General features: G+C 48.8%; 3 non-coding genes across 3 annotated transcripts; all 3 read left to right on the top strand.

Moving 5' to 3' along the window:
• The first annotated feature begins 897 nt into the window (after positions 1–897).
• Positions 898–970, top strand: Trnat-agu (transfer RNA threonine (anticodon AGU)). Its single transcript has one exon. It is a non-coding gene; the product is annotated as a tRNA-Thr (tRNA).
• A 1503-nt stretch (positions 971–2473) lies between these two features.
• On the top strand, positions 2474–2546 carry Trnat-agu (transfer RNA threonine (anticodon AGU)). The gene has a single exon. It is a non-coding gene; the product is annotated as a tRNA-Thr (tRNA).
• A 2604-nt stretch (positions 2547–5150) lies between these two features.
• Trnaa-cgc (transfer RNA alanine (anticodon CGC)) lies at positions 5151–5223 on the top strand. The gene has a single exon. It is a non-coding gene; the product is annotated as a tRNA-Ala (tRNA).
• Positions 5224–22585: the final 17362 nt, after the last annotated feature.

Below are 22585 nucleotides of genomic sequence, written 5' to 3' on the forward strand. Positions count from 1 at the left end.
CGCATTGCAATGGAGACGCGGAAACTTGTTGTGGCCCAGTGTTTTGCAGTTGGACGACAAGATTGGTACACAGTAGTAAAGAGCGAGGCACTGAGTTGGCATGAATAATGGAGTGCACAATGGGGCTCGAGATGTGTTTGTTACCTCAGGTGCTGTATGATTGTCGACAAGGAGTGAAAACGGAGCAATTTATGACGGCTCTTTCAATTTAAGACGTTAAAAACAGACGGAATTTGCATTTGTAATACCAGAGCATCGAAACTACTTGGAACTTTTGTGTATATGAACGGGTCCGCGCCTTTGTACTCTGCTCCCTTCACCGCTACAAACCAATCAACCATCGTGTCCGTGCGCATCTGAGACGCAAAGAATGGGGAATCGCGCAGTTTGCTCGTGCATGGGGCGTAGCTCAGTTGGTAGAACGTTCGCTTCGCATGTGAAAGGTCCAGGGTTGAAGCCGCGGCGCCTCCATTTTTTGTGGTCAGTGCATGGTAAGTGTTGGTCGCGGCGAACCTAAAGGCACGCAAGATGTTGCAAAGCCAGCGTCACAGACTGATATGATGTATACTGACGTAAGGAGAGCAAGATGTAAGTGTGGGGACCGGCTGTTATCGAGGTGTCATCGAGTGCAGATCAGTCTTAGGTATCGCGGCTTAACCTCATTGAAGTCTAGAGGGTGGACAACACGTTGGTCTTACTCAGAGCGGTGTCCGAATTCTATTTCCGACGTTATACGTTCCACTTTCATTGTGGCCAACTACGATTCGATACAGAATGCACGAAACCTGAAAGACACCCTAACGGATACATAGAGAGTAGTGTTTGTCTGCTGAATAATGGGAGTGCAAGGGTCTGTGTCGTCTATATGGCTGTATGTAGCACCATTAGTCTTCGGAGGCGGGCGTAGCTCAGATGGTAGAGCGCTCGCTCAGTATGCGAGAGGTACTGGGATCAATACCCAGTGCCTGCATAAATTTTAACACACCTACATGCGCACCTTGCCATGCAAGAGGAATAATTCACAACCAGCAGATGTGTCTAGGAAGATACAAGCGAATGATTAGCATCCACAATTGACAAGCGTGCTGTTATTAGTGCGCAGGAAGCACCCTCCTCCCACGCCTACACTTAATTTAGAAACAGTACAAGTGTTCCCGTAAGATTCTCAAGCCTATGTCGGAAAGATCTGCCTTGCGCCGAGTTCACGTAAATCCCACTGCACATTCCTATTCTTTGCGTGCAGTCAGCTGCTACTGGTGTTGCTAGTTGTGACTGCTGATAACAGATGCCGTAGCAATCAATTCATGGAGTGAGTTGTGTGTTTTGCGATAGTCTGTCTCTGACAAGCAAGCACAGGTGACATAGGTGCGAACACAGGAAGCTTGCAGACCCTCGCTGCCTGCAGACACCGAGCAGCCACACTAGGAGGGCGGCCTAAGCCGTAGGCGAAATGTGCTCATTCGCTTTGGCGCGACGTCGAACTATAAATAATGCTGTCACTAGCGTGAGCGTCGTGGAAAGTCGGAAAAGTCGACTGCGAGGGTGAGTGCCAAGTTTGGGGAATGTTTCGTAGTATGCGCATTGCAATGGAGACGCGGAAACTTGTTGTGGCCCAGTGTTTTGCAGTTGGACGACAAGATTGGTACACAGTAGTAAAGAGCGAGGCACTGAGTTGGCATGAATAATGGAGTGCACAATGGGCTCGAGATGTGTTTGTTACCTCAGGTGCTGTATGATTGTCGACAAGGAGTGAAAACGGAGCAATTTATGACGGCTCTTTCAATTTAAGACGTTAAAAACAGACGGAATTTGCATTTGTAATACCAGAGCATCGAAACTACTTGGAACTTTTGTGTATATGAACGGGTCCGCGCCTTTGTACTCTGCTCCCTTCACCGCTACAAACCAACCAACCATCGTGTCCGTGCGCTTCTGAGTCGCAAAGGATGGGGAATAGCGCAGTTTGCTCGTGCGTGGGGCGTAGCTCAGTTGGTAGAACGTTCGCTTCGCATGTGAAAGGTCCAGGGTTCAAGCCGCGGCGCCTCAATTTTTTGTGGTCAGTGCATGGTAAGTGTTGGTCGCGGCGAACCTAAAGGCACGCAAGATGTTGCAAAGCCAGCGTCACAGACTGATATGATGTATACTGACGTAAGGAGAGCAAGATGTAAGTGTGGGGACCGGCTGTTATCGAGGTGTCATCGAGTGCAGATCAGTCTTAGGTATCGCGGCTTAACCTCATTGAAGTCTAGAGGGTGGACAACACGTTGGTCTTACTCAGAGCGGTGTCCGAATTCTATTTTCGACGTTATACGTTCCACTTTCATTGTGGCCAACTACGATTCGATACAGAATGCACGAAACCTGAAAGACACCCTAACGGATACATAGAGAGTAGTGTTTGTCTGCTGAATAATGGGAGTGCAAGGGTCTGTGTCGTCTATATGGCTGTATGTAGCACCATTAGTCTTCGGGGGCGGGCGTAGCTCAGATGGTAGAGCGCTCGCTCAGTATGCGAGAGGTACTGGGATCAATACCCAGTGCCTGCATAAATTTTAACACACCTACATGCGCACCTTGCCATGCAAGAGGAATAATTCACAACCAGCAGATGTGTCTAGGAAGATACAAGCGAATGATTAGCATCCACAATTGACAAGCGTGCTGTTATTAGTGCGCAGGAAGCACCCTCCTCCCACGCCTACACTTAATTTAGAAACAGTACAAGTGTTCCCGTAAGATTCTCAAGCCTATGTCGGAAAGATCTGCCTTGCGCCGAGTTCACGTAAATCCCACTGCACATTCCTATTCTTTGCCTGCAGTCAGCTGCTACTGGTGTTGCTAGTTGTGACTGCTGATAACAGATGCCGTAGCAATCAATTCATGGAGTGAGTTGTGTGTTTTGCGATAGTCTGTCTCTGACAAGCAAGCACAGGTGACATAGGTGCGAACACAGGAAGCTTGCAGACCCTCGCTGCCTGCAGACACCGAGCAGCCACACTAGGAGGGCGGCCTAAGCCGTAGGCGAAATGTGCTCATTCGCTTTGGCGCGACGTCGAACTATAAATAATGCTGTCACTAGCGTGAGCGTTGCGTGAGCGTCGTGGAAAGTCGGAAAAGTCGACTGCGAGGGTGAGTGCCAAGTTTGGGGAATGTTTCGTAGTATGCGCATTGCAATGGAGACGCGGAAACTTGTTGTGGCCCAGTGTTTTGCAGTTGGACGACAAGATTGGTACACAGTAGTAAAGAGCGAGGCACTGAGTTGGCATGAATAATGGAGTGCACAATGGGGCTCGAGATGTGTTTGTTACCTCAGGTGCTGTATGATTGTCGACAAGGAGTGAAAACGGAGCAATTTATGACGGCCCTTTCAATTTAAGACGTTAAAAACAGACGGAATTTGCATTTGTAATACCAGAGCATCGAAACTACTTGGAACTTTTGTGTATATGAACGGGTCCGCGCCTTTGTACTCTGCTCCCTTCACCGCTACAAACCAACCAACCATCGTGTCCGTGCGCATCTGAGTCGCAAAGGATGGGGAATAGCGCAATTTGCTCGTGCATGGGGCGTAGCTCAGTTGGTAGAACGTTCGCTTCGCATGTGAAATGTCCAGGGTTCAAGCCGCGGCGCCTCCATTTTTTGTGGTCAGTGCATGGTAAGTGTTGGTCGCGGCGAACCTAAAGGCACGCAAGATGTTGCAAAGCCAGCGTCACAGACTGATATGATGTATACTGACGTAAGGAGAGCAAGATGTAAGTGTGGGGACTGGCTGTTATCGAGGTGTCATCGAGTGCAGATCTGTCTTAGGTATCGCGGCTTAACCTCATTGAAGTCTAGAGGGTGGACAACACGTTGGTCTTACTCAGAGCGGTGTCCGAATTCTATTTTCGACGTTATACGTTCCACTTTCATTGTGGCCAACTACGATTCGATACAGAATGCACGAAACCTGAAAGACACCCTAACGGATACATAAGGAGTAGTGTTTGTCTGCTGAATAATGGGAATGCAAGGGTCTGTGTCGTATATATGGCTGTATGTAGCACCATTAGTCTTCGGAGGGCGGGTGAAGCTCAGATGGTAGAGCGCTCGCTCAGTATGCGAGAAGTACTGGGATCAATACCCAGTGCCTGCAGAATTTTTAACACACCTCCATGCGCACCTTGCCATGCAAGAGGAATAATTCACAACCAGCAGATGTGTCTAGGAAGATACAAGCGAATGATTAGCATCCACAATTGACAAGCGTGCTGTTATTAGTGCGCAGGAAGCACCCTCCTCCCACGCCTACACTTAATTTAGAAACAGTACAAGTGTTCCCGTAAGATTCTCAAGCCTATGTCGGAAAGATCTGCCTTGCGCCGAGTTCACGTAAATCCCACTGCACATTCCTATTCTTTGCGTGCAGTCAGCTGCTACTGGTGTTGCTAGTTGTGACTGCTGATAACAGATGCCGAAGCAATCAATTCATGGAGTGAGTTTTGTGTTTTGCGATAGTCTGTCTCTGACAAGCAAGCACAGGTGACATAGGTGCGAACACAGGAAGCTTGCAGACCCTCGCTGCCTGCAGACACCGAGCAGCCACACTAGGAGGGCGGCCTAAGCCGTAGGCGAAATGTGCTCATTCGCTTTGGCGCGACGTCGAACTATAAATAATGCTGTCACTAGCGTGAGCGTTGCGTGAGCGTCGTGGAAAGTCGGAAAAGTCGACTGCGAGGGTGAGTGCCAAGTTTGGGGAATGTTTCGTAGTATGCGCATTGCAATGGAGACGCGGAAACTTGTTGTGGCCCAGTGTTTTGCAGTTGGACGACAAGATTGGTACACAGTAGTAAAGAGCGAGGCACTGAGTTGGCATGAATAATGGAGTGCACAATGGGCTCGAGATGTGTTTGTTACCTCAGGTGCTGTATGATTGTCGACAAGGAGTGAAAACGGAGCAATTTATGACGGCTCTTTCAATTTAAGACGTTAAAAACAGACGGAATTTGCATTTGTAATACCAGAGCATCGAAACTACTTGGAACTTTTGTGTATATGAACGGGTCCGCGCCTTTGTACTCTGCTCCCTTCACCGCTACAAACCAACCAAACATCGTCTCCGTGCGCATCTGAGTCGCAAAGAATGGGGAATAGCGCAGTTTGCTCGTGCATGGGGCGTAGCTCAGTTGGTAGAGCGTTCGCTTCGCATGTGAAATGTCCAGGGTTCAAGCCGCGGCGCCTCAATTTTTTGTGGTCAGTGCATGGTAAGTGTTATTCGCGGCGAAGCTAAAGGCACGCAAGATGTTGCAAAGCCAGCGTCACAGACTGATATGATGTATACTGACGTAAGGAGAGCAAGATGTAAGTGTGGGGACTGGCTGTTATCGAGGTGTCATCGAGTGCAGATCTGTCTTAGGTATCGCGGCTTAACCTCATTGAAGTCTAGAGGGTGGACAACACGTTGGTCTTACTCAGAGCGGTGTCCGAATTCTATTTTCGACGTTATACGTTCCACTTTCATTGTGGCCAACTACGATTCGATACAGAATGCACGAAACCTGAAAGACACCCTAACGGATACATAAGGAGTAGTGTTTGTCTGCTGAATAATGGGAATGCAAGGGTCTGTGTCGTATATATGGCTGTATGTAGCTCCATTAGTCTTCGGAGGGCGGGCGAAGCTCAGATGGTAGAGCGCTCGCTCAGTATGCGAGAAGTACTGGGATCAATACCCAGTGCCTGCAGAATTTTTAACACACCTACATGCGCACCTTGCCATGCAAGAGGAATAATTCACAACCAGCAGATGTGTCTAGGAAGATACAAGCGAATGATTAGCATCCACAATTGACAAGCGTGCTGTTATTAGTGCGCAGGAAGCACCCTCCTCCCACGCCTACACTTAATTTAGAAACAGTACAAGTGTTCCCGTAAGATTCTCAAGCCTATGTCGGAAAGATCTGCCTTGCGCCGAGTTCACGTAAATCCCACTGCACATTCCTATTCTTTGCGTGCAGTCAACTGCTACTGGTGTTGCTAGTTGTGACTGCTGATAACAGATGCCGTAGCAATCAATTCATGGAGTGAGTTGTGTGTTTTGCGATAGTCTGTCTCTGACAAGCAAGCACAGGTGACATAGGTGCGAACACAGGAAGCTTGCAGACCCTCGCTGCCTGCAGACACCGAGCAGCCACACTAGGAGGGCGGCCTAAGCCGTAGGCGAAATGTGCTCATTCGCTTTGGCGCGACGTCGAACTATAAATAATGCTGTCACTAGCGTGAGCGTCGTGGAAAGTCGGAAAAGTCGGCTGCGAGGGTGAGTGCCAAGTTTGGGGAATGTTTCGTAGTATGCGCATTGCAATGGAGTCGCGGTAACTTGTTGTGGCCCAGTGTTTTGCAGTTGGACGACAAGATTGGTACACAGTAGTAAAGAGCGAGGCACTGAGTTGGCATGAATAATGGAGTGCACAATGGGGCTCGAGATGTGTTTGTTACCTCAGGTGCTGTATGATTGTCGACAAGGAGTGAAAACGGAGCAATTTATGACGGCTCTTTCAATTTAAGACGTTAAAAACAGACGGAATTTGCATTTGTAATACCAGAGCATCGAAACTACTTGGAACTTTTGTGTATATGAACGGGTCCGCGCCTTTGTACTCTGCTCCCTTCACCGCTACAAACCAACCAACCATCGTGTCCGTGCGCATCTGAGTCGCAAAGAATGGGGAATAGCGCAGTTTGCTCGTGCATGGGGCGTAGCTCAGTTGGTAGAGCGTTCGCTTCGCATGTGAAAGGTTCAGGGTTCAAGCCGCGGCGCCTCCATTTTTTGTGGTCAGTGCATGGTAAGTGTTGGTCGCGGCGAACCTAAAGGCACGCAAGATGTTGCAAAGCCAGCGTCACAGACTGATATGATGTATACTGACGTAAGGAGAGCAAGATGTAAGTGTGGGGACTGGCTGTTATCGAGGTGTCATCGAGTGCAGATCTGTCTTAGGTATCGCGGCTTAACCTCATTGAAGTCTAGAGGGTGGACAACACGTTGGTCTTACTCAGAGCGGTGTCCGAATTTTATTTTCGACGTTATACGTTCCACTTTCATTGTGGCCAACTACGATTCGATACAGAATGCACGAAACCTGAAAGACACCCTAACGGATACATAAGGAGTAGTGTTTGTCTGCTGAATAATGGGAATGCAAGGGTCTGTGTCGTATATATGGCTGTATGTAGCACCATTAGTCTTTGGAGGGCGGGCGAAGCTCAGATGGTAGAGCGCTCGCTCAGTATGCGAGAAGTACTGGGATCAATACCCAGTGCCTGCAGAATTTTTAACACACCTACATGCGCACCTTGCCATGCAAGAGGAATAATTCACAACCAGCAGATGTGTCTAGGAAGATACAAGCGAATGATTAGCATCCACAATTGACAAGCGTGCTGTTATTAGTGCGCAGGAAGCACCCTCCTCCCACGCCTACACTTAATTTAGAAACAGTACAAGTGTTCCCGTAAGATTCTCAAGCCTATGTCGGAAAGATCTGCCTTGCGCCGAGTTCACGTAAATCCCACTGCACATTCCTATTCTTTGCGTGCAGTCAGCTGCTACTGGTGTTGCTAGTTGTGACTGCTGATAACAGATGCCGTAGCAATCAATTCATGGAGTGAGTTGTGTGTTTTGCGATAGTCTGTCTCTGACAAGCAAGCACAGGTGACATAGGTGCGAACACAGGAAGCTTGCAGACCCTCGCTGCCTGCAGACACCGAGCAGCCACACTAGGAGGGCGGCCTAAGCCGTAGGCGAAATGTGCTCATTCGCTTTGGCGCGACGTCGAACTATAAATAATGCTGTCACTAGCGTGAGCGTCGTGGAAAGTCGGAAAAGTCGGCTGCGAGGGTGAGTGCCAAGTTTGGGGAATGTTTCGTAGTATGCGCATTGCAATGGAGACGCGGAAACTTGTTGTGGTCCAGTGTTTTGCAGTTGGACGACAAGATTGGTACACAGTAGTAAAGAGCGAGGCACTGAGTTGGCATGAATAATGGAGTGCACAATGGGGCTCGAGATGTGTTTGTTACCTCAGGTGCTGTATGATTGTCGACAAGGAGTGAAAACGGAGCAATTTATGACGGCTCTTTCAATTTAAGACGTTAAAAACAGACGGAATTTGCATTTGTAATACCAGAGCATCGAAACTACTTGGAACTTTTGTGTATATGAACGGGTCCGCGCCTTTGTACTCTGCTCCCTTCACCGCTACAAACCAACCAACCATCGTGTCCGTGCGCATCTGAGTCGCAAAGGATGGGGAATAGCGCAGTTTGCTCGTGCATGGGGCGTAGCTCAGTTGGTAGAACGTTCGCTTCGCATGTGAAAGGTCCAGGGTTCAAGCCGCGGCGCCTCCATTTTTTGTGGTCAGTGCATGGTAAGTGTTGGTCGCGGCGAACCTAAAGGCACGCAAGATGTTGCAAAGCCAGCGTCACAGACTGATATGATGTATACTGACGTAAGGAGAGCAAGATGTAAGTGTGGGGACTGGCTGTTATCGAGGTGTCATCGAGTGCAGATCTGTCTTAGGTATCGCGGCTTAACCTCATTGAAGTCTAGAGGGTGGACAACACGTTGGTCTTACTCAGAGCGGTGTCCGAATTCTATTTTCGACGTTATACGTTCCACTTTCATTGTGGCCAACTACGATTCGATACAGAATGCACGAAACCTGAAAGACACCCTAACGGATACATAGAGAGTAGTGTTTGTCTGCTGAATAATGGGAATGCAAGGGTCTGTGTCGTATATATGGCTGTATGTAGCACCATTAGTCTTCGGAGTGCGGGCGAAGCTCAGATGGTAGAGCGCTCGATCAGTATGCGAGAAGTACTGGGATCAATACCCAGTGCCTGCAGAATTTTTAACACACCTACATGCGCACCTTGCCATGCAAGAGGAATAATTCACAACCAGCAGATGTGTCTAGGAAGATACAAGCGAATGATTAGCATCCACAATTGACAAGCGTGCTGTTATTAGTGCGCAGGAAGCACCCTCCTCCCACGCCTACACTTAATTTAGAAACAGTACAAGTGTTCCCGTAAGATTCTCAAGCCTATGTCGGAAAGATCTGCCTTGCGCCGAGTTCACGTAAATCCCACTGCACATTCCTATTCTTTGCGTGCAGTCAGCTGCTACTGGTGTTGCTAGTTGTGACTGCTGATAACAGATGCCGTAGCAATCAATTCATGGAGTGAGTTGTGTGTTTTGCGATAGTCTGTCTCTGACAAGCAAGCACAGGTGACATAGGTGCGAACACGGGAAGCTTGCAGACCCTCGCTGCCTGCAGACACCGAGCAGCCACACTAGGAGGGCGGCCTAAGCCGTAGGCGAAATGTGCTCATTCGCTTTGGCGCGACGTCGAACTATAAATAATGCTGTCACTAGCGTGAGCGTCTTGGAAAGTCGGAAAAGTCGGCTGCGAGGGTGAGTGCCAAGTTTGGGGAATGTTTCGTAGTATGCGCATTGCAATGGAGTCGCGGAAACTTGTTGTTGCCCAGTGTTTTGCAGTTGGACGACAAGATTGGTACACAGTAGTAAAGAGCGAGGCACTGAGTTGGCATGAATAATGGAGTGCACAATGGGGCTCGAGATGTGTTTGTTACCTCAGGTGCTGTATGATTGTCGACAAGGAGTGAAAACGGAGCAATTTATGACGGCTCTTTCAATTTAAGACGTTAAAAACAGACGGAATTTGCATTTGTAATACCAGAGCATCGAAACTACTTGGAACTTTTGTGTATATGAACGGGTCCGCGCCTTTGTACTCTGCTCCCTTCACCGCTACAAACCAACCAACCATCGTGTCCGTGCGCATCTGAGTCGCAAAGAATGGGGAATAGCGCAGTTTGCTCGTGCATGGGGCGTAGCTCAGTTGGTAGAGCGTTCGCTTCGCATGTGAAAGGTCCAGGGTTCAAGCCGCGGCGCCTCCATTTTTTGTGGTCAGTGCATGGTAAGTGTTGGTCGCGGCGAACCTAAAGGCACGCAAGATGTTGCAAAGCCAGCGTCACAGACTGATATGATGTATACTGACGTAAGGAGAGCAAGATGTAAGTGTGGGGACTGGCTGTTATCGAGGTGTCATCGAGTGCAGATCTGTCTTAGGTATCGCGGCTTAACCTCATTGAAGTCTAGAGGGTGGACAACACGTTGGTCTTACTCAGAGCGGTGTCCGAATTCTATTTTCGACGTTATACGTTCCACTTTCATTGTGGCCAACTACGATTCGATACAGAATGCACGAAACCTGAAAGACACCCTAACGGATACATAAGGAGTAGTGTTTGTCTGCTGAATAATGGGAATGCAAGGGTCTGTGTCGTATATATGGCTGTATGTAGCTCCATTAGTCTTCGGAGGGCGGGCGAAGCTCAGATGGTAGAGCGCTCGCTCAGTATGCGAGAAGTACTGGGATCAATACCCAGTGCCTGCAGAATTTTTAACACACCTACATGCGCACCTTGCCATGCAAGAGGAATAATTCACAACCAGCAGATGTGTCTAGGAAGATACAAGCGAATGATTAGCATCCACAATTGACAAGCGTGCTGTTATTAGTGCGCAGGAAGCACCCTCCTCCCACGCCTACACTTAATTTAGAAACAGTACAAGTGTTCCCGTAAGATTCTCAAGCCTATGTCGGAAAGATCTGCCTTGCGCCGAGTTCACGTAAATCCCACTGCACATTCCTATTCTTTGCGTGCAGTCAGCTGCTACTGGTGTTGCTAGTTGTGACTGCTGATAACAGATGCCGTAGCAATCAATTCATGGAGAGAGTTGTGTGTTTTGCGATAGTCTGTCTCTGACAAGCAAGCACAGGTGACATAGGTGCGAACACAGGAAGCTTGCAGACCCTCGCTGCCTGCAGACACCGAGCAGCCACACTAGGAGGGCGGCCTAAGCCGTAGGCGAAATGTGCTCATTCGCTTTGGCGCGACGTCGAACTATAAATAATGCTGTCACTAGCGTGAGCGTTGCGTGAGCGTCGTGGAAAGTCGGAAAAGTCGGCTGCGAGGGTGAGTGCCAAGTTTGGGGAATGTTTCGTAGTATGCGCATTGCAATGGAGTCGCGGAAACTTGTTGTTGCCCAGTGTTTTGCAGTTGGACGACAAGATTGGTACACAGTAGTAAAGAGCGAGGCACTGAGTTGGCATGAATAATGGAGTGCACAATGGGGCTCGAGATGTGTTTGTTACCTCAGGTGCTGTATGATTGTCGACAAGGAGTGAAAACGGAGCAATTTATGACGGCTCTTTCAATTTAAGACGTTAAAAACAGACGGAATTTGCATTTGTAATACCAGAGCATCGAAACTACTTGGAACTTTTGTGTATATGAACGGGTCCGCGCCTTTGTACTCTGCTCCCTTCACCGCTACAAACCAACCAACCATCGTGTCCGTGCGCATCTGAGTCGCAAAGAATGGGGAATAGCGCAGTTTGCTCGTGCATGGGGCGTAGCTCAGTTGGTAGAGCGTTCGCTTCGCATGTGAAAGGTCCAGGGTTCAAGCCGCGGCGCCTCCATTTTTTGTGGTCAGTGCATGGTAAGTGTTGGTCGCGGCGAACCTAAAGGCACGCAAGATGTTGCAAAGCCAGCGTCACAGACTGATATGATGTATACTGACGTAAGGAGAGCAAGATGTAAGTGTGGGGACTGGCTGTTATCGAGGTGTCATCGAGTGCAGATCTGTCTTAGGTATCGCGGCTTAACCTCATTGAAGTCTAGAGGGTGGACAACACGTTGGTCTTACTCAGAGCGGTGTCCGAATTCTATTTTCGACGTTATACGTTCCACTTTCATTGTGGCCAACTACGATTCGATACAGAATGCACGAAACCTGAAAGACACCCTAACGGATACATAAGGAGTAGTGTTTGTCTGCTGAATAATGGGAATGCAAGGGTCTGTGTCGTATATATGGCTGTATGTAGCTCCATTAGTCTTCGGAGGGCGGGCGAAGCTCAGATGGTAGAGCGCTCGCTCAGTATGCGAGAAGTACTGGGATCAATACCCAGTGCCTGCAGAATTTTTAACACACCTACATGCGCACCTTGCCATGCAAGAGGAATAATTCACAACCAGCAGATGTGTCTAGGAAGATACAAGCGAATGATTAGCATCCACAATTGACAAGCGTGCTGTTATTAGTGCGCAGGAAGCACCCTCCTCCCACGCCTACACTTAATTTAGAAACAGTACAAGTGTTCCCGTAAGATTCTCAAGCCTATGTCGGAAAGATCTGCCTTGCGCCGAGTTCACGTAAATCCCACTGCACATTCCTATTCTTTGCGTGCAGTCAGCTGCTACTGGTGTTGCTAGTTGTGACTGCTGATAACAGATGCCGTAGCAATCAATTCATGGAGAGAGTTGTGTGTTTTGCGATAGTCTGTCTCTGACAAGCAAGCACAGGTGACATAGGTGCGAACACAGGAAGCTTGCAGACCCTCGCTGCCTGCAGACACCGAGCAGCCACACTAGGAGGGCGGCCTAAGCCGTAGGCGAAATGTGCTCATTCGCTTTGGCGCGACGTCGAACTATAAATAATGCTGTCACTAGCGTGAGCGTTGCGTGAGCGTCGTGGAAAGTCGGAAAAGTCGGCTGCGAGGGTGAGTGCCAAGTTTGGGGAATGTTTCGTAGTATGCGCATTGCAATGGAGACGCGGAAACTTGTTGTGGCCCAGTGTTTTGCAGTTGGACGACAAGATTGGTACACAGTAGTAAAGAGCGAGGCACTGAGTTGGCATGAATAATGGAGTGCACAATGGGGCTCGAGATGTGTTTGTTACCTCAGGTGCTGCATGATTGTCGACAAGGAGTGAAAACGGAGCAATTTATGACGGCTCTTTCAATTTAAGACGTTAAAAACAGACGGAATTTGCATTTGTAATACCAGAGCATCGAAACTACTTGGAACTTTTGTGTATATGAACGGGTCCGCGCCTTTGTACTCTGCTCCCTTCACCGCTACAAACCAACCAACCATCGTGTCCGTGCGCACCTGAGTCGCAAAGAATGGGGAATAGCGCAGTTTGCTCGTGCATGGGGCGTAGCTCAGTTGGTAGAGCGTTCGCTTCGCATGTGAAAGGTCCAGGGTTCAAGCCGCGGCGCCTCCATTTTTTGTGGTCAGTGCATGGTAAGTGTTGGTCGCGGCGAACCTAAAGGCACGCAAGATGTTGCAAAGCCAGCGTCACAGACTGATATGATGTATACTGACGTAAGGAGAGCAAGATGTAAGTGTGGGGACTGGCTGTTATCGAGGTGTCATCGAGTGCAGATCTGTCTTAGGTATCGCGGCTTAACCTCATTGAAGTCTAGAGGGTGGACAACACGTTGGTCTTACTCAGAGCGGTGTCCGAATTCTATTTTCGACGTTATACGTTCCACTTTCATTGTGGCCAACTACGATTCGATACAGAATGCACGAAACCTGAAACACACCCTAACGGATACATAAGGAGTAGTGTTTGTCTGCTGAATAATGGGAATGCAAGGGTCTGTGTCGTATATATGGCTGTATGTAGCTCCATTAGTCTTCGGAGGGCGGGCGAAGCTCAGATGGTAGAGCGCTCGCTCAGTATGCGAGAAGTTCTGGGATCAATACCCAGTGCCTGCAGAATTTTTAACACACCTACATGCGCACCTTGCCATGCAAGAGGAATAATTCACAACCAGCAGATGTGTCTAGGAAGATACAAGCGAATGATTAGCATCCACAATTGACAAGCGTGCTGTTATTAGTGCGCAGGAAGCACCCTCCTCCCACGCCTACACTTAATTTAGAAACAGTACAAGTGTTCCCGTAAGATTCTCAAGCCTATGTCGGAAAGATCTGCCTTGCGCCGAGTTCACGTAAATCCCACTGCACATTCCTATTCTTTGCGTGCAGTCAGCTGCTACTGGTGTTGCTAGTTGTGACTGCTGATAACAGATGCCGTAGCAATCAATTCATGGAGTGAGTTGTGTGTTTTGCGATAGTCTGTCTCTGACAAGCAAGCACAGGTGACATAGGTGCGAACACAGGAAGCTTGCAGACCCTCGCTGCCTGCAGACACCGAGCAGCCACACTAGGAGGGCGGCCTAAGCCGTAGGCGAAATGTGCTCATTCGCTTTGGCGCGACGTCGAACTATAAATAATGCTGTCACTAGCGTGAGCGTTGCGTGAGCGTCGTGGAAAGTCGGAAAAGTCGGCTGCGAGGGTGAGTGCCAAGTTTGGGGAATGTTTCGTAGTATGCGCATTGCAATGGAGACGCGGAAACTTGTTGTGGCCCAGTGTTTTGCAGTTGGACGACAAGATTGGTACACAGTAGTAAAGAGCGAGGCACTGAGTTGGCATGAATAATGGAGTGCACAATGGGGCTCGAGATGTGTTTGTTACCTCAGGTGCTGCATGATTGTCGACAAGGAGTGAAAACGGAGCAATTTATGACGGCTCTTTCAATTTAAGACGTTAAAAACAGACGGAATTTGCATTTGTAATACCAGAGCATCGAAACTACTTGGAACTTTTGTGTATATGAACGGGTCCGCGCCTTTGTACTCTGCTCCCTTCACCGCTACAAACCAACCAACCATCGTGTCCGTGCGCACCTGAGTCGCAAAGAATGGGGAATAGCGCAGTTTGCTCGTGCATGGGGCGTAGCTCAGTTGGTAGAGCGTTCGCTTCGCATGTGAAAGGTCCAGGGTTCAAGCCGCGGCGCCTCCATTTTTTGTGGTCAGTGCATGGTAAGTGTTGGTCGCGGCGAACCTAAAGGCACGCAAGATGTTGCAAAGCCAGCGTCACAGACTGATATGATGTATACTGACGTAAGGAGAGCAAGATGTAAGTGTGGGGACTGGCTGTTATCGAGGTGTCATCGAGTGCAGATCTGTCTTAGGTATCGCGGCTTAACCTCATTGAAGTCTAGAGGGTGGACAACACGTTGGTCTTACTCAGAGCGGTGTCCGAATTCTATTTTCGACGTTATACGTTCCACTTTCATTGTGGCCAACTACGATTCGATACAGAATGCACGAAACCTGAAAGACACCCTAACGGATACATAAGGAGTAGTGTTTGTCTGCTGAATAATGGGAATGCAAGGGTCTGTGTCGTATATATGGCTGTATGTAGCACCATTAGTCTTCGGAGGGCGGGCGAAGCTCAGATGGTAGAGCGCTCGCTCAGTATGCGAGAAGTACTGGGATCAATACCCAGTGCCTGCAGAATTTTTAACACACCTACATGCGCACCTTGCCATGCAAGAGGAATAATTCACAACCAGCAGATGTGTCTAGGAAGATACAAGCGAATGATTAGCATCCACAATTGACAAGCGTGCTGTTATTAGTGCGCAGGAAGCACCCTCCTCCCACGCCTACACTTAATTTAGAAACAGTACAAGTGTTCCCGTAAGATTCTCAAGCCTATGTCGGAAAGATCTGCCTTGCGCCGAGTTCACGTAAATCCCACTGCACATTCCTATTCTTTGCGTGCAGTCAGCTGCTACTGGTGTTGCTAGTTGTGACTGCTGATAACAGATGCCGTAGCAATCAATTCATGGAGTGAGTTGTGTGTTTTGCGATAGTCTGTCTCTGACAAGCAAGCACAGGTGACATAGGTGCGAACACAGGAAGCTTGCAGACCCTCGCAGCCTGCAGACACCGAGCAGCCACACTAGGAGGGCGGCCTAAGCCGTAGGCGAAATGTGCTCATTCGCTTTGGCGCGACGTCGAACTATAAATAATGCTGTCACTAGCGTGAGCGTTGCGTGAGCGTCGTGGAAAGTCGGAAAAGTCGGCTGCGAGGGTGAGTGCCAAGTTTGGGGAATGTTTCGTAGTATGCGCATTGCAATGGAGACGCGGAAACTTGTTGTGGCCCAGTGTTTTGCAGTTGGACGACAAGATTGGTACACAGTAGTAAAGAGCGAGGCACTGAGTTGGCATGAATAATGGAGTGCACAATGGGGCTCGAGATGTGTTTGTTACCTCAGGTGCTGTATGATTGTCGACAAGGAGTGAAAACGGAGCAATTTATGACGGCTCTTTCAATTTAAGACGTTAAAAACAGACGGAATTTGCATTTGTAATACCAGAGCATCGAAACTACTTGGAACTTTTGTGTATATGAACGGGTCCGCGCCTTTGTACTCTGCTCCCTTCACCGCTACAAACCAACCAACCATCGTGTCCGTGCGCATCTGAGTCGCAAAGAATGGGGAATAGCGCAGTTTGCTCGTGCATGGGGCGTAGCTCAGTTGGTAGAGCGTTCGCTTCGCATGTGAAAGGTCCAGGTTTCAAGCCGCAGCGCCTCCATTTTTTGTGGTCAGTGCATGGTAAGTGTTAGTCGCGGCGAACCTAAAGGCACGCAAGATGTTGCAAAGCCAGCGTCACAGACTGATATGATGTATACTGACGTAAGGAGAGCAAGATGTAAGTGTGGGGACTGGCTGTTATCGAGGTGTCATCGAGTGCAGATCTGTCTTAGGTATCGCGGCTTAACCTCATTGAAGTCTAGAGGGTGGACAACACGTTGGTCTTACTCAGAGCGGTGTCCGAATTCTATTTTCGACGTTATACGTTCCACTTTCATTGTGGCCAACTACGATTCGATACAGAATGCACGAAACCTGAAAGACACCCTAACGGATACATAAGGAGTAGTGTTTGTCTGCTGAATAATGGGAATGCAAGGGTCTGTGTCGTATATATGGCTGTATGTAGCACCATTAGTCTTCGGAGGGCGGGCGAAGCTCAGATGGTAGAGCGCTCGCTCAGTATGCGAGAAGTACTGGGATCAATACCCAGTGCCTGCAGAATTTTTAACACACCTACATGCGCACCTTGCCATGCAAGAGGAATAATTCACAACCAGCAGATGTGTCTAGGAAGATACAAGCGAATGATTAGCATCCACAATTGACAAGCGTGCTGTTATTAGTGCGCAGGAAGCACCCTCCTCCCACGCCTACACTTAATTTAGAAACAGTACAAGTGTTCCCGTAAGATTCTCAAGCCTATGTCGGAAAGATCTGCCTTGCGCCGAGTTCACGTAAATCCCACTGCACATTCCTATTCTTTGCGTGCAGTCAGCTGCTACTGGTGTTGCTAGTTGTGACTGCTGATAACAGATGCCGTAGCAATCAATTCATGGAGTGAGTTGTGTGTTTTGCGATAGTCTGTCTCTGACAAGCAAGCACAGGTGACATAGGTGCGAACACAGGAAGCTTGCAGACCCTCGCTGCCTGCAGACACCGAGCAGCCACACTAGGAGGGCGGCCTAAGCCGTAGGCGAAATGTGCTCATTCGCTTTGGCGCGACGTCGAACTATAAATAATGCTGTCACTAGCGTGAGCGTCGTGGAAAGTCGGAAAAGTCGGCTGCGAGGGTGAGTGCCAAGTTTGGGGAATGTTTCGTAGTATGCGCATTGCAATGGAGTCGCGGAAACTTGTTGTGGCCCAGTGTTTTGCAGTTGGACGACAAGATTGGTACACAGTAGTAAAGAGCGAGGCACTGAGTTGGCATGAATAATGGAGTGCACAATGGGGCTCGAGATGTGTTTGTTACCTCAGGTGCTGTATGATTGTCGACAAGGAGTGAAAACGGAGCAATTTATGACGGCTCTTTCAATTTAAGACGTTAAAAACAGACGGAATTTGCATTTGTAATACCAGAGCATCGAAACTACTTGGAACTTTTGTGTATATGAACGGGTCCGCGCCTTTGTACTCTGCTCCCTTCACCGCTACAAACCAACCAACCATCGTGTCCGTGCGCATCTGAGTCGCAAAGAATGGGGAATAGCGCAGTTTGCTCGTGCATGGGGCGTAGCTCAGTTGGTAGAGCGTTCGCTTCGCATGTGAAAGGTCCAGGGTTCAAGCCGCGGCGCCTCCATTTTTTGTGGTCAGTGCATGGTAAGTGTTGGTCGCGGCGAACCTAAAGGCACGCAAGATGTTGCAAAGCCAGCGTCACAGACTGATATGATGTATACTGACGTAAGGAGAGCAAGATGTAAGTGTGGGGACTGGCTGTTATCGAGGTGTCATCGAGTGCAGATCTGTCTTAGGTATCGCGGCTTAACCTCATTGAAGTCTAGAGGGTGGACAACACGTTGGTCTTACTCAGAGCGGTGTCCGAATTCTATTTTCGACGTTATACGTTCCACTTTCATTGTGGCCAACTACGATTCGATACAGAATGCACGAAACCTGAAAGACACCCTAACGGATACATAAGGAGTAGTGTTTGTCTGCTGAATAATGGGAATGCAAGGGTCTGTGTCGTATATATGGCTGTATGTAGCTCCATTAGTCGTCGGAGGGCGGGCGAAGCTCAGATGGTAGAGCGCTCGCTCAGTATGCGAGAAGTACTGGGATCAATACCCAGTGCCTGCAGAATTTTTAACACACCTACATGCGCACCTTGCCATGCAAGAGGAATAATTCACAACCAGCAGATGTGTCTAGGAAGATACAAGCGAATGATTAGCATCCACAATTGACAAGCGTGCTGTTATTAGTGCGCAGGAAGCACCCTCCTCCCACGCCTACACTTAATTTAGAAACAGTACAAGTGTTCCCGTAAGATTCTCAAGCCTATGTCGGAAAGATCTGCCTTGCGCCGAGTTCACGTAAATCCCACTGCACATTCCTATTCTTTGCGTGCAGTCAGCTGCTACTGGTGTTGCTAGTTGTGACTGCTGATAACAGATGCCGTAGCAATCAATTCATGGAGTGAGTTGTGTGTTTTGCGATAGTCTGTCTCTGATAAGCAAGCACAGGTGACATAGGTGCGAACACAGGAAGCTTGCAGACCCTCGCTGCCTGCAGACACCGAGCAGCCACACTAGGAGGGCGGCCTAAGCCGTAGGCGAAATGTGCTCATTCGCTTTGGCGCGACGTCGAACTATAAATAATGCTGTCACTAGCGTGAGCGTCGTGGAAAGTCGGAAAAGTCGGCTGCGAGGGTGAGTGCCAAGTTTGGGGAATGTTTCGTAGTATGCGCATTGCAATGGAGTCGCGGAAACTTGTTGTGGCCCAGTGTTTTGCAGTTGGACGACAAGATTGGTACACAGTAGTAAAGAGCGAGGCACTGAGTTGGCATGAATAATGGAGTGCACAATGGGGCTCGAGATGTGTTTGTTACCTCAGGTGCTGTATGATTGTCGACAAGGAGTGAAAACGGAGCAATTTATGACGGCTCTTTCAATTTAAGACGTTAAAAACAGACGGAATTTGCATTTGTAATACCAGAGCATCGAAACTACTTGGAACTTTTGTGTATATGAACGGGTCCGCGCCTTTGTACTCTGCTCCCTTCACCGCTACAAACCAACCAACCATCGTGTCCGTGCGCATCTGAGTCGCAAAGAATGGGGAATAGCGCAGTTTGCTCGTGCATGGGGCGTAGCTCAGTTGGTAGAGCGTTCGCTTCGCATGTGAAAGGTCCAGGGTTCAAGCCGCGGCGCCTCCGTTTTTTGTGGTCAGTGCATGGTAAGTGTTGGTCGCGGCGAACCTAAAGGCACGCAAGATGTTGCAAAGCCAGCGTCACAGACTGATATGATGTATACTGACGTAAGGAGAGCAAGATGTAAGTGTGGGGACTGGCTGTTATCGAGGTGTCATCGAGTGCAGATCTGTCTTAGGTATCGCGGCTTAACCTCATTGAAGTCTAGAGGGTGGACAACACGTTGGTCTTACTCAGAGCGGTGTCCGAATTCTATTTTCGACGTTATACGTTCCACTTTCATTGTGGCCAACTACGATTCGATACAGAATGCACGAAACCTGAAAGACACCCTAACGGATACATAAGGAGTAGTGTTAGTCTGCTAAATAATGGGAATGCAAGGGTCTGTGTCGTATATATGGCTGTATGTAGCTCCATTAGTCTTCGGAGGGCGGGCGCAGCTCAGATGGTAGAGCGCTCGCTCAGTACGCGAGAAGTACTGGGATCAATACCCAGTGCCTGCAGAATTTTTAACACACCTACATGCGCACCTTGCCATGCAAGAGGAATAATTCACAACCAGCAGATGTGTCTAGGAAGATACAAGCGAATGATTAGCATCCACAATTGACAAGCGTGCTGTTATTAGTGCGCAGGAAGCACCCTCCTCCCACGCCTACACTTAATTTAGAAACAGTACAAGTGTTCCCGTAAGATTCTCAAGCCTATGTCGGAAAGATCTGCCTTGCGCCGAGTTCACGTAAATCCCACTGCACATTCCTATTCTTTGCGTGCAGTCAGCTGCTACTGGTGTTGCTAGTTGTGACTGCTGATAACAGATGCCGTAGCAATCAATTCATGGAGTGAGTTGTGTGTTTTGCGATAGTCTGTCTCTGACAATCAAGCACAGGTGACATAGGTGCGAACACAGGAAGCTTGCAGACCCTCGCTGCCTGCAGACACCGAGCAGCCACACTAGGAGGGCGGCCTAAGCCGTAGGCGAAATGTGCTCATTCGCTTTGGCGCGACGTCGAACTATAAATAATGCTGTCACTAGCGTGAGCGTTGCGTGAGCGTCGTGGAAAGTCGGAAAAGTCGGCTGCGAGGGTGAGTGCCAAGTTTGGGGAATGTTTCGTAGTATGCGCATTGCAATGGAGACGCGGAAACTTGTTGTGGCCCAGTGTTTTGCAGTTGGACGACAAGATTGGTACACAGTAGTAAAGAGCGAGGCACTGAGTTGGCATGAATAATGGAGTGCACAATGGGGCTCGAGATGTGTTTGTTACCTCAGGTGCTGTATGATTGTCGACAAGGAGTGAAAACGGAGCAATTTATGACGGCTCTTTCAATTTAAGACGTTAAAAACAGACGGAATTTGCATTTGTAATACCAGAGCATCGAAACTACTTGGAACTTTTGTGTATATGAACGGGTCCGCGCCTTTGTACTCTGCTCCCTTCACCGCTACAAACCAACCAACCATCGTGTCCGTGCGCATCTGAGTCGCAAAGAATGGGGAATAGCGCAGTTTGCTCGTGCATGGGGCGTAGCTCAGTTGGTAGAGCGTTCGCTTCGCATGTGAAAGGTCCAGGTTTCAAGCCGCAGCGCCTCCATTTTTTTGTGGTCAGTGCATGGTAAGTGTTAGTCGCGGCGAACCTAAAGGCACGCAAGATGTTGCAAAGCCAGCGTCACAGACTGATATGATGTATACTGACGTAAGGAGAGCAAGATGTAAGTGTGGGGACTGGCTGTTATCGAGGTGTCATCGAGTGCAGATCTGTCTTAGGTATCGCGGCTTAACCTCATTGAAGTCTAGAGGGTGGACAACACGTTGGTCTTACTCAGAGCGGTGTCCGAATTCTATTTTCGACGTTATACGTTCCACTTTCATTGTGGCCAACTACGATTCGATACAGAATGCACGAAACCTGAAAGACACCCTAACGGATACATAAGGAGTAGTGTTTGTCTGCTGAATAATGGGAATGCAAGGGTCTGTGTCGTATATATGGCTGTATGTAGCACCATTAGTCTTCGGAGGGCGGGCGAAGCTCAGATGGTAGAGCGCTCGCTCAGTATGCGAGAAGTACTGGGATCAATACCCAGTGCCTGCAGAATTTTTAACACACCTACATGCGCACCTTGCCATGCAAGAGGAATAATTCACAACCAGCAGATGTGTCTAGGAAGATACAAGCGAATGATTAGCATCCACAATTGACAAGCGTGCTGTTATTAGTGCGCAGGAAGCACCCTCCTCCCACGCCTACACTTAATTTAGAAACAGTACAAGTGTTCCCGTAAGATTCTCAAGCCTATGTCGGAAAGATCTGCCTTGCGCCGAGTTCACGTAAATCCCACTGCACATTCCTATTCTTTGCGTGCAGTCAGCTGCTACTGGTGTTGCTAGTTGTGACTGCTGATAACAGATGCCGTAGCAATCAATTCATGGAGTGAGTTGTGTGTTTTGCGATAGTCTGTCTCTGACAAGCAAGCACAGGTGACATAGGTGCGAACACAGGAAGCTTGCAGACCCTCGCTGCCTGCAGACACCGAGCAGCCACACTAGGAGGGCGGCCTAAGCCGTAGGCGAAATGTGCTCATTCGCTTTGGCGCGACGTCGAACTATAAATAATGCTGTCACTAGCGTGAGCGTCGTGGAAAGTCGGAAAAGTCGGCTGCGAGGGTGAGTGCCAAGTTTGGGGAATGTTTCGTAGTATGCGCATTGCAATGGAGTCGCGGAAACTTGTTGTGGCCCAGTGTTTTGCAGTTGGACGACAAGATTGGTACACAGTAGTAAAGAGCGAGGCACTGAGTTGGCATGAATAATGGAGTGCACAATGGGGCTCGAGATGTGTTTGTTACCTCAGGTGCTGTATGATTGTCGACAAGGAGTGAAAACGGAGCAATTTATGACGGCTCTTTCAATTTAAGACGTTAAAAACAGACGGAATTTGCATTTGTAATACCAGAGCATCGAAACTACTTGGAACTTTTGTGTATATGAACGGGTCCGCGCCTTTGTACTCTGCTCCCTTCACCGCTACAAACCAACCAACCATCGTGTCCGTGCGCATCTGAGTCGCAAAGAATGGGGAATAGCGCAGTTTGCTCGTGCATGGGGCGTAGCTCAGTTGGTA

The sequence above is a fragment of the Schistocerca gregaria genome, chromosome 3, assembly GCF_023897955.1.
Source record: "Schistocerca gregaria isolate iqSchGreg1 chromosome 3, iqSchGreg1.2, whole genome shotgun sequence".
Taxonomy (NCBI): domain Eukaryota; kingdom Metazoa; phylum Arthropoda; class Insecta; order Orthoptera; family Acrididae; genus Schistocerca; species Schistocerca gregaria.